We start from the raw sequence: 10,366 nt of genomic DNA on the forward strand, positions 1-10,366 counted from the left end.
AACCAAAGTCCCAGGTTCCTTGGCTCTACTGCTAGAAAGGCTTATATTGCATTGCATATCCATGCCTTCTTCAGTTTTTTTTAGTGAGGGCTGTCAAACCTACAAACCAAATGGCTAAAATTATTTCCCTTTCCTAGCACTAGCCGTCAATCCTTCCTCTCAGAAAAATCCTTAGCCACAGCAGTTTTGCCTTCATTTCCTAATAGTGCAAGCTGGTTCTTGGCAGATGTGCTGCTTGATGCAGGAAGAGCCAGCTAGTGGTATGAGGCTTCACTTCAGGAGGCTGACAGAGGCAGACCTGGGGGAGCATGAGGATAACTAAGAGAATTAGCCATCTCTCGATTTTCCTTAAAGGAAGTAGGAAGAGGATTTGAAGCATGAAAGAAATGGCAGTTGGGAACTTAGCTTGGCTCTAGTGCCAAGGTCTTAGTGGCATCTTTCTTCAGGCAGGGTTTGCAGCTGGGAACATCAATCTCCCTCATGAACAGCCACTCATTAACATTCAAGGTATTACTTTCAATTAAATTTCCTGAATACTCATTTAATTTCTGGTTAATAAGGCTGTATTGAGTGTCATGTACGATCCAACTGGCTGTTTTTAAAGGGGTAAAAAATCACCCTGAGATAAGATGAATGGAAGAATCAGTGATGGTGTCTTGGTGATACCAGAGCAATCAGTCAGTTCTGGTTATGAACATATACTTACATTCTCTCTCTCTCTCTCTCTCTCTCTCTCACACACACACACACACACACACACACACACACACACAGATGCATATACACACACACCAAGATTTTTCATTTTGTTTTGTTTTGCTTTTTTAATGGATGAATTCAGTTAGCCAACCAAGTCTTTGGAAATTAATTAATTCATAAGTGGCTATTAAATGGTTGACTGAATTCAACTATGCTTCTTCAAGGTGGTTTTTAGTAGCAGACTTTGTGGAAATAAAAAAGCAACAGTTTTGGTATGAAAATCAGTCATAATTGCTATTTTTCATAGCATAGAACACACCATAGTTTATTCATTTTTACTTTCCTAATAAGTTGATTTTTATTATGTAGAGATGATTCCATTGTGTTTTAGGTTAAAAAAATAAACAATTCCTTTTCACCTCAGGAATTAAATCTACACTAAATGTGAATGAGAATATCTTCATGCAGGTAACATTGGTGCCTTGTTAAATTAGGTTTACTCCTTAACATAGTGACTTTGAGGAGATCTTAAATTGTCTTTACTGAGCTCTCAATGTGAGTTTGGCAGGGGTGGTCAGTAACCCATGAAAATAGAATGAACTTCCTTCCCCTCATTTACTTAATTCTGCTTATCAATAATCTTTGAGGGGTCAGAGCTCATAGAATTCAGATTAGGACATCAAGTACAGAATTCTCAATAAAATAGGTGCCACTGACTGATTACATAAGAAATGCGCTTTTTCCTTGGCTATAAGGGTAATGGATCTGGTAAAGGAAAAACACTACACTCCCTGACCAACAATCACTTGTGTATAGCAAATAGAATAAGAGACATTCAGCATAATGTAGTGGAACAAGAGTTGGAACTGAAGTCAGAAGTCCAGGGTTCAAATCCAGGCTTTGTCATTTATTATCTATATGACCTTGGACAAATTACTTATCTTGGCCTCAGTTTCCTTATCTTTAAAATAAGGTGATGATTTCTTTTTTAAAAAAAATATTTTTTTTTGTGGGGCAATGAGGGTTAAGTGACTTGCCCAGGGTCACATAACTAGTGTCAAGTATCTGAGGCTGGATTTGAACTCAGGTCCTCCGGAATCCAAGTCCAGTGCTTTATCCACTGCGCCATCTCACTGCCCCATAAGGTGATGATTTCTAATGTCTCCTCTGGTTCTATATTTATTATCCTATAATCCAATGACCTGGTTTGGGATTTTGTCTTTGCTGCTTACTACCTGTGTGACCACGGACAAGTAATTTAATCTCTTTTGTTGCTCACTTTTCTCATTTTTAAAAAGAATGAGTTGGACTAGATGACTCTCAAGGTCTCTTCTACCTCTAAATATATAATTCTTTGTTCTATGAATGGGAAAGGAATTGGAGGGGAAAGTGCTACATTATGATGCTAGAAGGATTAAAAGAAACAGAAGAAGGCATCCAATATATTGGGTAGTTGGAAGATTAGAGAAAGTCATTAGATAGAAACAGCTACAGGATGAAAAAAAAAAGTAAGGAATTGTAATCTGCAAGATCTTAAAGAATGCCCTCACTTGTTCAAATTACACATCAAGTAAGATTATAGAATTTAGAACTGGAAGAGTCCCCTCTCATTTTCTAGATGAGGAAGCTAAGGACCCTAGAGGTTAATTGACTTAGTCAAGGTCACCCAAATAGTATGTGGCAGAAAAAAAGTTTCCTTGGAAGTTCCATATTTCATTGAATATGCATCTTTTTCCCTGGAAGACAATGCTCAATTTTGCTGGACAGTTGATTCTTGGTGGTAATCCTAGCTCCTTTGACTAACAAAATATCATATTCCAAGCCTTGTGATCCTTTAATGTTGAAGCTCTCAGGTCCTGTGCAATCCTGACTGTGGTTCCATAATATTTAAATTATTTCTTTCTGGTTGCTTGCAGTATTTTCTCCTTCACCTGATAATTCTGGAATTTGGCTACAATATTCCTTGGACTTTTCCTTCTTTCAATGATGATTTTATTCTCTGATTCTACAATTTCCAGAAAGTTCTCCTTGATAATTTCCTGGAATATGGTGTTTAGACTCTTTTCTTGATCGTGCCTTTCAGGTAGTCCAATAATTCTTAGATTGTCTCTCCTGAATCTATTTTCCAGGTCACTTGTCTTTCCCATGATCTATTTCATATTTTCTTCTATTTTTTTCCGTCTTTTGTTTCTGCTTGACAGAATCTTGGTGTCTCATAGAGTCATTAGCTTCCATCTGCCCAATTTTTATTTTTAAGGCATTATTTTCCTCAGTAAACTTTTGCACCTCCTTTTCCATTTGGCCATTTTTTCTCCCATTTGGCCAATTGTATTTTTTAAGGAATTTTTTTCTTCAGTCAATTTTTGTGCTTCTTTTTCCAGAATAACTCTCATTTCTCTCATTTTTTTTCCCATTTTTTCTTCTACCTCTCTCATTTGATTTTTACAAGCTATTATGAACTCTTCCAAGGAGGCTTTTTGGTCTTGAATTAAGATACTTGAGACTTCACTTGTAGGCATTTTGACAAACTCATCTGAGTTTGTGTTTTGGTCTTCCCTTTTATCATAGAAGCTGTCAAGGGTAAGGGTCCTTTTTTGTTTGTTACTCATATCGTAGCCTATTTTTAAACTTATTAAGTTGAGGTCTGCTTCTGGGGCACAGGGGTCACTATTGCATGCTTCTTGTGCTGTGGGATAGGGGCCAGGTCACTGGCTTTCTATTCTGAAGCTTCTGTGGATTTTGTATTCCTCACAACTCTGGGCTTGCTCCCTGTGTTGGGATGACTTGGCTAAGCACTTTGGGTGATTTTCTAGATAGCAGTTTGCCCTCCCATTCACGGATGATGGGTCTTACAAATGACCTGTTGTGCCACCAGCCTTCTCAGCAAGGACCAAGTGGCCTCTGTGACTTATTTATGCTGTGTTCAGGAGTCTCCTGCTGACCTGGCCAGACCCCCTCCATGCCATGCCACTCTCAGCTGGGCTAAGCTGCGCTGTGCTAAGCTGTGCTGTGCCAAGCCACACTCCCCTTTTACCCAAGTGAGACAGACTTTTTCCTAAAGTCTTCTAAATTATCTCAAGTAAGATGATTGTGTCTCTCTGTCTTCTTGTAGGTTCTGTAGTTCCAGAATCCATTCAGAGGCTTGATTTAATGTTATTTTTGAGGGAAACTCAGGACAGCTCAGGCAACTTCCTGCCTTCTCTCTGCCACCCTGGCTCTTCCCCTTACTCAGAGACAAGTTTCAAAGGTAGTTTTTTTCTGTCTTTAAACCCAGTGCTCTTTCCAACAAACCACAAAGTTTCAAAGGATAGTGTACCTGTTCTTCAATGAAAGTTTCTCAATAGTATGATCAAATGGGATAAGATATTTAAAGCACTTTAAAGCCTTAAAATGCTATATAAATGTTAGCAACAATGAAGATTATGATATCAATATCCATAGTGGTGATGATGACAACAATCATGATTATATGGACACAGCTGGCCCCATGGTTTCCAGATTTCTTAAGTAACTGAGACCACTACATCAGCATAAAACAGCTGTGCAAATTTGAATAAGCAATACTCTATCATAGCCTCTTAAATACCATCAAGAGCCTGTATTGTGTCTTCCTTCCCCCATTTTGACTCTGATTTGATTCCTAGCTCATGATTCCTAGAGGACATCTAGAAACTTTTTTTAAGCTTTAAATACTATGATCCCACAAGTTTATGATTCCTCATTGTCAACTCTTTTTAGGCCTCCTTTGCTTTCTTTAATAACATTCCCTGATAGGAACCCTAGTGTGGACCTAGACCATTATACCTAGTTTTCCATATGTTGTCTATCCATGGATAGTGCCAATCCAACTGTGGAAATTTTTCCTCTGAAGAAACTTGAGTTTGTTCATCTCTGAAAATAGTAAATCAGGGATATGAATCCATGCCCCACCCTGCTAAAGAAACCAAATATCAGGAGGATTAATTCATGGAGGCAGCCTAAGTAGAAAAGAGAGGTCATTTTTAACATTTGGTGCCAAGAAAATATCTTAAACTTAAATACATTCAAATGACCACGAAAAGCCTCCAATCAAGGCAAAGTCCCTCCCTTATCCAAACAGACTCTTCACAATACATGATAGATAACCTTTTGCATTTTGCAATTTTTATTTCCTTTGATGATTTTTTTAAATTTTCAAAATTTTAAATAAATGTATACAACAATAGGAGAAGGAAATAGAACTGAGGAAGGGAGACGACAGGCAGATGAAAAGAAAGTGTAACATACTTGCACCTAGGGCTGGCTGTTGACTTCATACCTACTCAGAGGACAGCTGATAAATTAATAGAAAGGAAAAACAAAAGCTATTCCATCACTTCAAATTAAATATTGTTTTGGAAACATATTTGGGAGGATCTAATAAGGCAAGTATCATCTTGTGAAAACCATGGGAAACTACCAAAACCACAAAGAACTTTAAAACTGATTTTTTACAAAAGGGGCTGAAACTTTTTTTTGAAGAATAACTTACACAATGAAGGAAATATTGTTTTCCTACCTTTTTCTATTGACACAAAAGAAATAGAAAATAGAGCTCTGCAAATCATAAGCAGAAGGTGGAATTATCAGGACAGAGTTTGTAGCTAGTTGAGAGGCTGTGTTTAGCAATCCATGAATTCAGCTTAGAAATTTGATGGAGCTGGGGATAATAAATAACATTTGAGCAAAGGGCATCATGAGGAAAAAAAAAAAGGAGTCCTGAAAAAGAAAATAGAAGTGGTGGTGATGATGGTGGTGGTGGTGGTAGTAGTGACAATGAAGATTTCAACAAGAACAACAGAAATAACACAGGGTGTATGCAATGTTTTGGGCATTATTTAGTTGGAAATGATTCATTATTAGCCACCAGCTTTTTAGATATTCAATTGAAGATCAGAAGGTGGCAGTAGTGTTTATTGGATTGGCTGCTTGTGGAAACCTAGAAGCTGGAACTAGATATTTAATAAGTCCTTCACAAAAAGTTGTACAATTCAAAACAAAACAGTTATCATAATGACCTGCAACTCTAAAGGATCTTTGATTCTTTGGTGCTGGAAGTGAATGCTAGCTATCAGTTTGCAGTGTGTCTAAAAATAAATAGCAACAAAGCTTACTTTAATAACAGCAGAACTCAGAATCATTCTTTACTTAACCTTTCTTCTCTCCCTTCCTCCCTTCCTTCTCTTCCTCTCTTCCCTCCCTTCCTCCCTCTCTACCCTCCTCCCTCTCTCTTCCCACCTCTCCCTCCCTCCTTCCCTCTCTCCCTTCCTTCCTTCCTTCCTTCCTTCCTTCCTTCCTTCCTTCCTTCCTTCCTTCCTTCCTTCCTTCCTTCCTTCCTTCCTTCCTTCCTTCCTTCCTTCCTTCTTTCCTTTCCTCTCTTTCTCTGATTGTCAATCTCTGTCTCTATCTTTGTCTTTATGTCAGTTTCTGTCTGTTTCTTTCTCTGTCTCTTTCCACGATGACTTATTCTTGTTTTTGATTAAATTTGTACCCATCATTAGTTGAAAGTGACAACTTCAGAAGACCTCTTGAGTTTTCTTGGTGGGGAGGAATATGCACTCATTCACACTTTAAATTGCAAAAGGTAATACTTCTGAGTATATAGCCCAATGAGGTCAAAGGCAGACTGAAAGAAAAATCCATATATATCCCACAATGTTCAAAGCAGCACTTTGGTTTTGGTAGCAAATAACAACAAAAACAACTGTCCCTTTCCTTCTCTTGCTGCTTGAGGAGCCAGCTGCCACCACGGTGAGTCTTCCTGGGGTCTAGATGCCATCCGTCTCACATCTGCGCTACCCTTTGGCTTGGCTCTCAACTCTCCTCTCAGCCTGTCTCCTGGAGGTCTCTTATCCACTCTGATGTTGAAACTAGCTGGGAACCATGCTCCAAGAGCTAATGACACTGTAACCATCAGAACGAGGAAGTTCATGACAAACAGACTTCTTCAGCATAAACAGATGGTTATAGATGTCCTTCATCCTGGAAAGTCCACAGTGCCCAAGACTGAAATTCAAGAAAAACTGGCCAAGATGTATGAGACAGCTCCAGATGTGATTTTTGTCTTTGGATTCAGAACCCATTTTGGTGGAGGTAAAACAACAGGCTTTGGCATGATTTATGATTCCCTTGACTGTGCAAAGAAAAATGAGCCAAAGCACAGACTTACAAGGCATGGCCTGTATGAGAAGAAAAAGATGTCAAGAAAGCAGCGAAAGGAACACAAGAACAGAATGAAGAAAGCCAGGGGTACTTCAAAGGCAAATGTCAGTGCTGGCAAAAAGAAGGAATAAAAGTCACTATGGAGGATGTCTATCCATGAAGATATGGATTTTTCATCAGAGCATAAATAAACTGTGTAAAAAACAACAACAGCAACAACTGAAAACAGATGTGTTATCAATTGGTGAATGGTGTATTAGGGAAAGAAATGGATCAGGAATAAGAAAAGCTAAGTTCCTATCCTAGTTCTGCTTCTTGATACTATCTGGTTTCACTTTAATTCCCTAGGTCTTGGTTTCCTTATCTGTAAAATGAGAGAGGGTTTTGTACTGGATGACCTCTGAGGTCCCATCTACCTCTAAGTCTATTCTATCATGAATGACTGGAAAAGGGGTGGTATGGTATTGTAATGAAAGATATCTGATCTCTGGCATAAAAGAAAATGTCTTTGAGAAAAACATGGGAAGACTAGTTTGAACTTATGCAGAATGAAGTAATACTAGGAAAACACAGTTACTACAAAGATATAAATGAAAATAATAGTAAAAGGCAATGGAAATCATGATGAAATATACTTTTCTGCTCTTTGTGTAGAAGTGAAGGTCATATGTTGTGAAATTTTGCATAGGCAGACTTACCTTAAACATTTTTGCCTAACATATCCTTTGTTATGAGGGATTGGTGGGGTTAGAAAAGGAGAGGGAACAGAGGAGAGAGATTGGCTAAGAGGAAGAGTGTATCGGGAATTATCTGTAAGTTTAAAAGCAAAAGGCATTAGGTAAACATAAAAAAGTAATGAATTAGATAATCCCTCCCACTAACACATGAGTTCTCATAATGAATTCTCCTATCATCTTTGTAAATGCAGTTAATAATATGTGGAATTTTGTGAATATGGGCTTTCAGGCAAACATAGGCAAAAGGAGATTCTGCCCCAAAGAGTCATGAAGATGGAGCAGAATCAGAGAGTCAAATGTTCCTAAACTTAAAGCTGGAAGGAACCTTGTATATGCCAACCCCTTAATTTTATAGATGCAGAAACTAAAGATGGTCACAGATGAAGGGATTAAGGATAATGAATATTCATAGGAAATTCCAGCAGAATCAAATATTAGCATCTTTCCACACACATAGGAGAAGAAATTTAAAGAAAATCTTCTGCTATATCAAACACACTTTTTCCTTCAACTCTTTTCTTAAAGTAATGAGTGTTGGAGCTTTGAAACAATGATTTTCAAAGGCTCTTGAAATGAATAAAGGCATAAATTGAGCGTAACTCAAACTAGGCAAGTCTTCCATACAAGAGAAGAATGTTTCTTTGGGAGGTTCAAGACCAATTATATTATAAATGCTTTGAAGGGACTGAGAAAACTACTTTAAAAATCATATTGAAGGAAGTCAAGTCCAGCAAAAGTTCATAGCTGTCTTATTAATGAACTGTGTAATTGTATAATGAATGCTAGTATTTCATGGAGCTATAATGTCCATTAAGACAAATAAAATCACAAACAACAGTCTAAGTGGCTGTGACTGGCTCAAACTATATGGGGTTCTAACTAGCCTCCTCATATTCTTTCTTTGATGATTCAAGACACACTCTCTCTTTTGTCCAGAGACTTGAGACAAAGGTTGTGCCTTAGTTAATTATATCATTGTTTTGCAATATATTACTGAACATCTGGATATTTGGTTCCATGAACTCAGTTTATGCCTAAGTAGCAAAGCACAAAGGGGATAAGAGATGGATAAGAATATGGATGGAGGCATCCAGCATGGATAATTCAGGTCCATTCTCTCATCCCTTTCATTTTCCTAAAGAATAAACCTGGGGCTCTGAATGATTTTAGATTATAAGTATGCTCTCTGTGTTGATTTGCCTATGGATACATTGGCAGCATCTACATGTCAGACATCCAGATGAAAAGTGAAAAATGAAGTTCAGCCTCTGGATGTGTTCAAACTCTGGGTGTTTTGTGTGATATTAAAACAGCTATGGCCTCCAGGGCCTATCCGAGACCTTAAAGGTTACCTTTTAGCTATGATTCCAACCTTATTGTCTTTAAAGGGAGGGGAAGTGAAAAGAGCTCTGGATTTGCTTTTGGTGAATCTGAGTTTAAATCCTGCCCCTGATACTTACTATTTGCATGACTTTGGACAAATTATTTAAACTTTCTGAGCCTCAGTTTCTATAGCTATAAATAGAAGGCATCAGACAAACTAACTGCTAAGGTTCCTTTTCACTCTAAATTTATAATATAGTAAGTAGAATCAGGATAATAAGAACAATAGCATTTATATAGCGTTTTACATTTTCCAAAGTGATTTAAAAATATTATTTAATTTTATTTTCCACAAAACTCATGGTAGGGTCTATTATTATAGCCACTTTTACAAATGAGGAACCTGAGACAAAGGATGTGTCTTACTCATAATTACTTAGCTAGCAAGTGTCTGAGGCCACATTTGAACTAAAGTTTGCTTGACTCTAGGTCTAGCATGCTATTCACTGGGGTCCTTTGTCTCTTTTGAGCATGTACTATGCACTGTGTGCTGATACAAAGAATAGGTCCCTGATTCTAGCACAACACCATCTAGTCAGGAAAGTGAGTCATATAATATGTAATATTACATATAATATGTAATAGTGGAATAAAATAAAAGACAGATACATTTGTATAGCACACAGAATAAAAGCTATATGGCTTCTGAGGAGGGAGAGATTATGGTAGTCTGGAATGTTAAGGGGATGCTTCCAAGAAGAAGTAGAACTTGGAATGATCAGGCTTTTGGGAAGAAGTGCATTATTGGACTAAATGGGCACGTCATGCAACATGGCCTCTGTGTGTGCTTGCTTAAAGAATTTTCACAATGGCTTCTTCCCAGGGGCAGGTCTAACAGATGTGCCTACAATATGTGTTTGGAGAAGAAATGTACTGAATCAGAGATAGTATTAATAATGCAGGAGCAGAGAGGAATCTGCCTAATATGGGGAAAAGGAAAATATCTTCTCTTAAAACTTATTTTTCAAAGGAAAAAGATGAAGGATAACATCTAACAACAAGGATCAGGGCAAAATAAGAGAATCAAGAAGAAGACTATTTTATTCTTTCTCCTCTCTGCCCCTTCCTCCAATCTAGGGGAAATTTTTCAGAAATCTACACATTCATAATATCACAAACTTGTCACCAGAACTATCTTAGAAATAATTTATTTCAATTCCCTTCTTTTAGATAGGAGGGAATTCTCATGTGGGTTAATTTTTACTTAACAGCAAAGTTATATTTGCCTAAGTAAGATATGACATATGGCAATGGAAAAGAAGAAGGGACTAGGCACTGGAGAAATAGATTTTTTGGGGGGGAGGTGGGGGGGAATGAGGGTTAAGTGATTTGCCCAGGGTCACACAGATAGTAAGTGTCAAGTATCT

At 37.7% G+C, this 10,366-nt stretch overlaps 1 pseudogene; it reads left to right on the forward strand.

The window, feature by feature from the left end:
* The window catches only part of LOC122747648, a 71,487-nt pseudogene extending 64,477 nt beyond the window's left edge, over positions 1 to 7,010 (forward strand).
* Positions 7,011 to 10,366: the final 3,356 nt, after the last annotated feature.

The sequence above is a fragment of the Dromiciops gliroides genome, chromosome 3, assembly GCF_019393635.1.
Source record: "Dromiciops gliroides isolate mDroGli1 chromosome 3, mDroGli1.pri, whole genome shotgun sequence".
Lineage (NCBI taxonomy): Eukaryota > Metazoa > Chordata > Mammalia > Microbiotheria > Microbiotheriidae > Dromiciops > Dromiciops gliroides.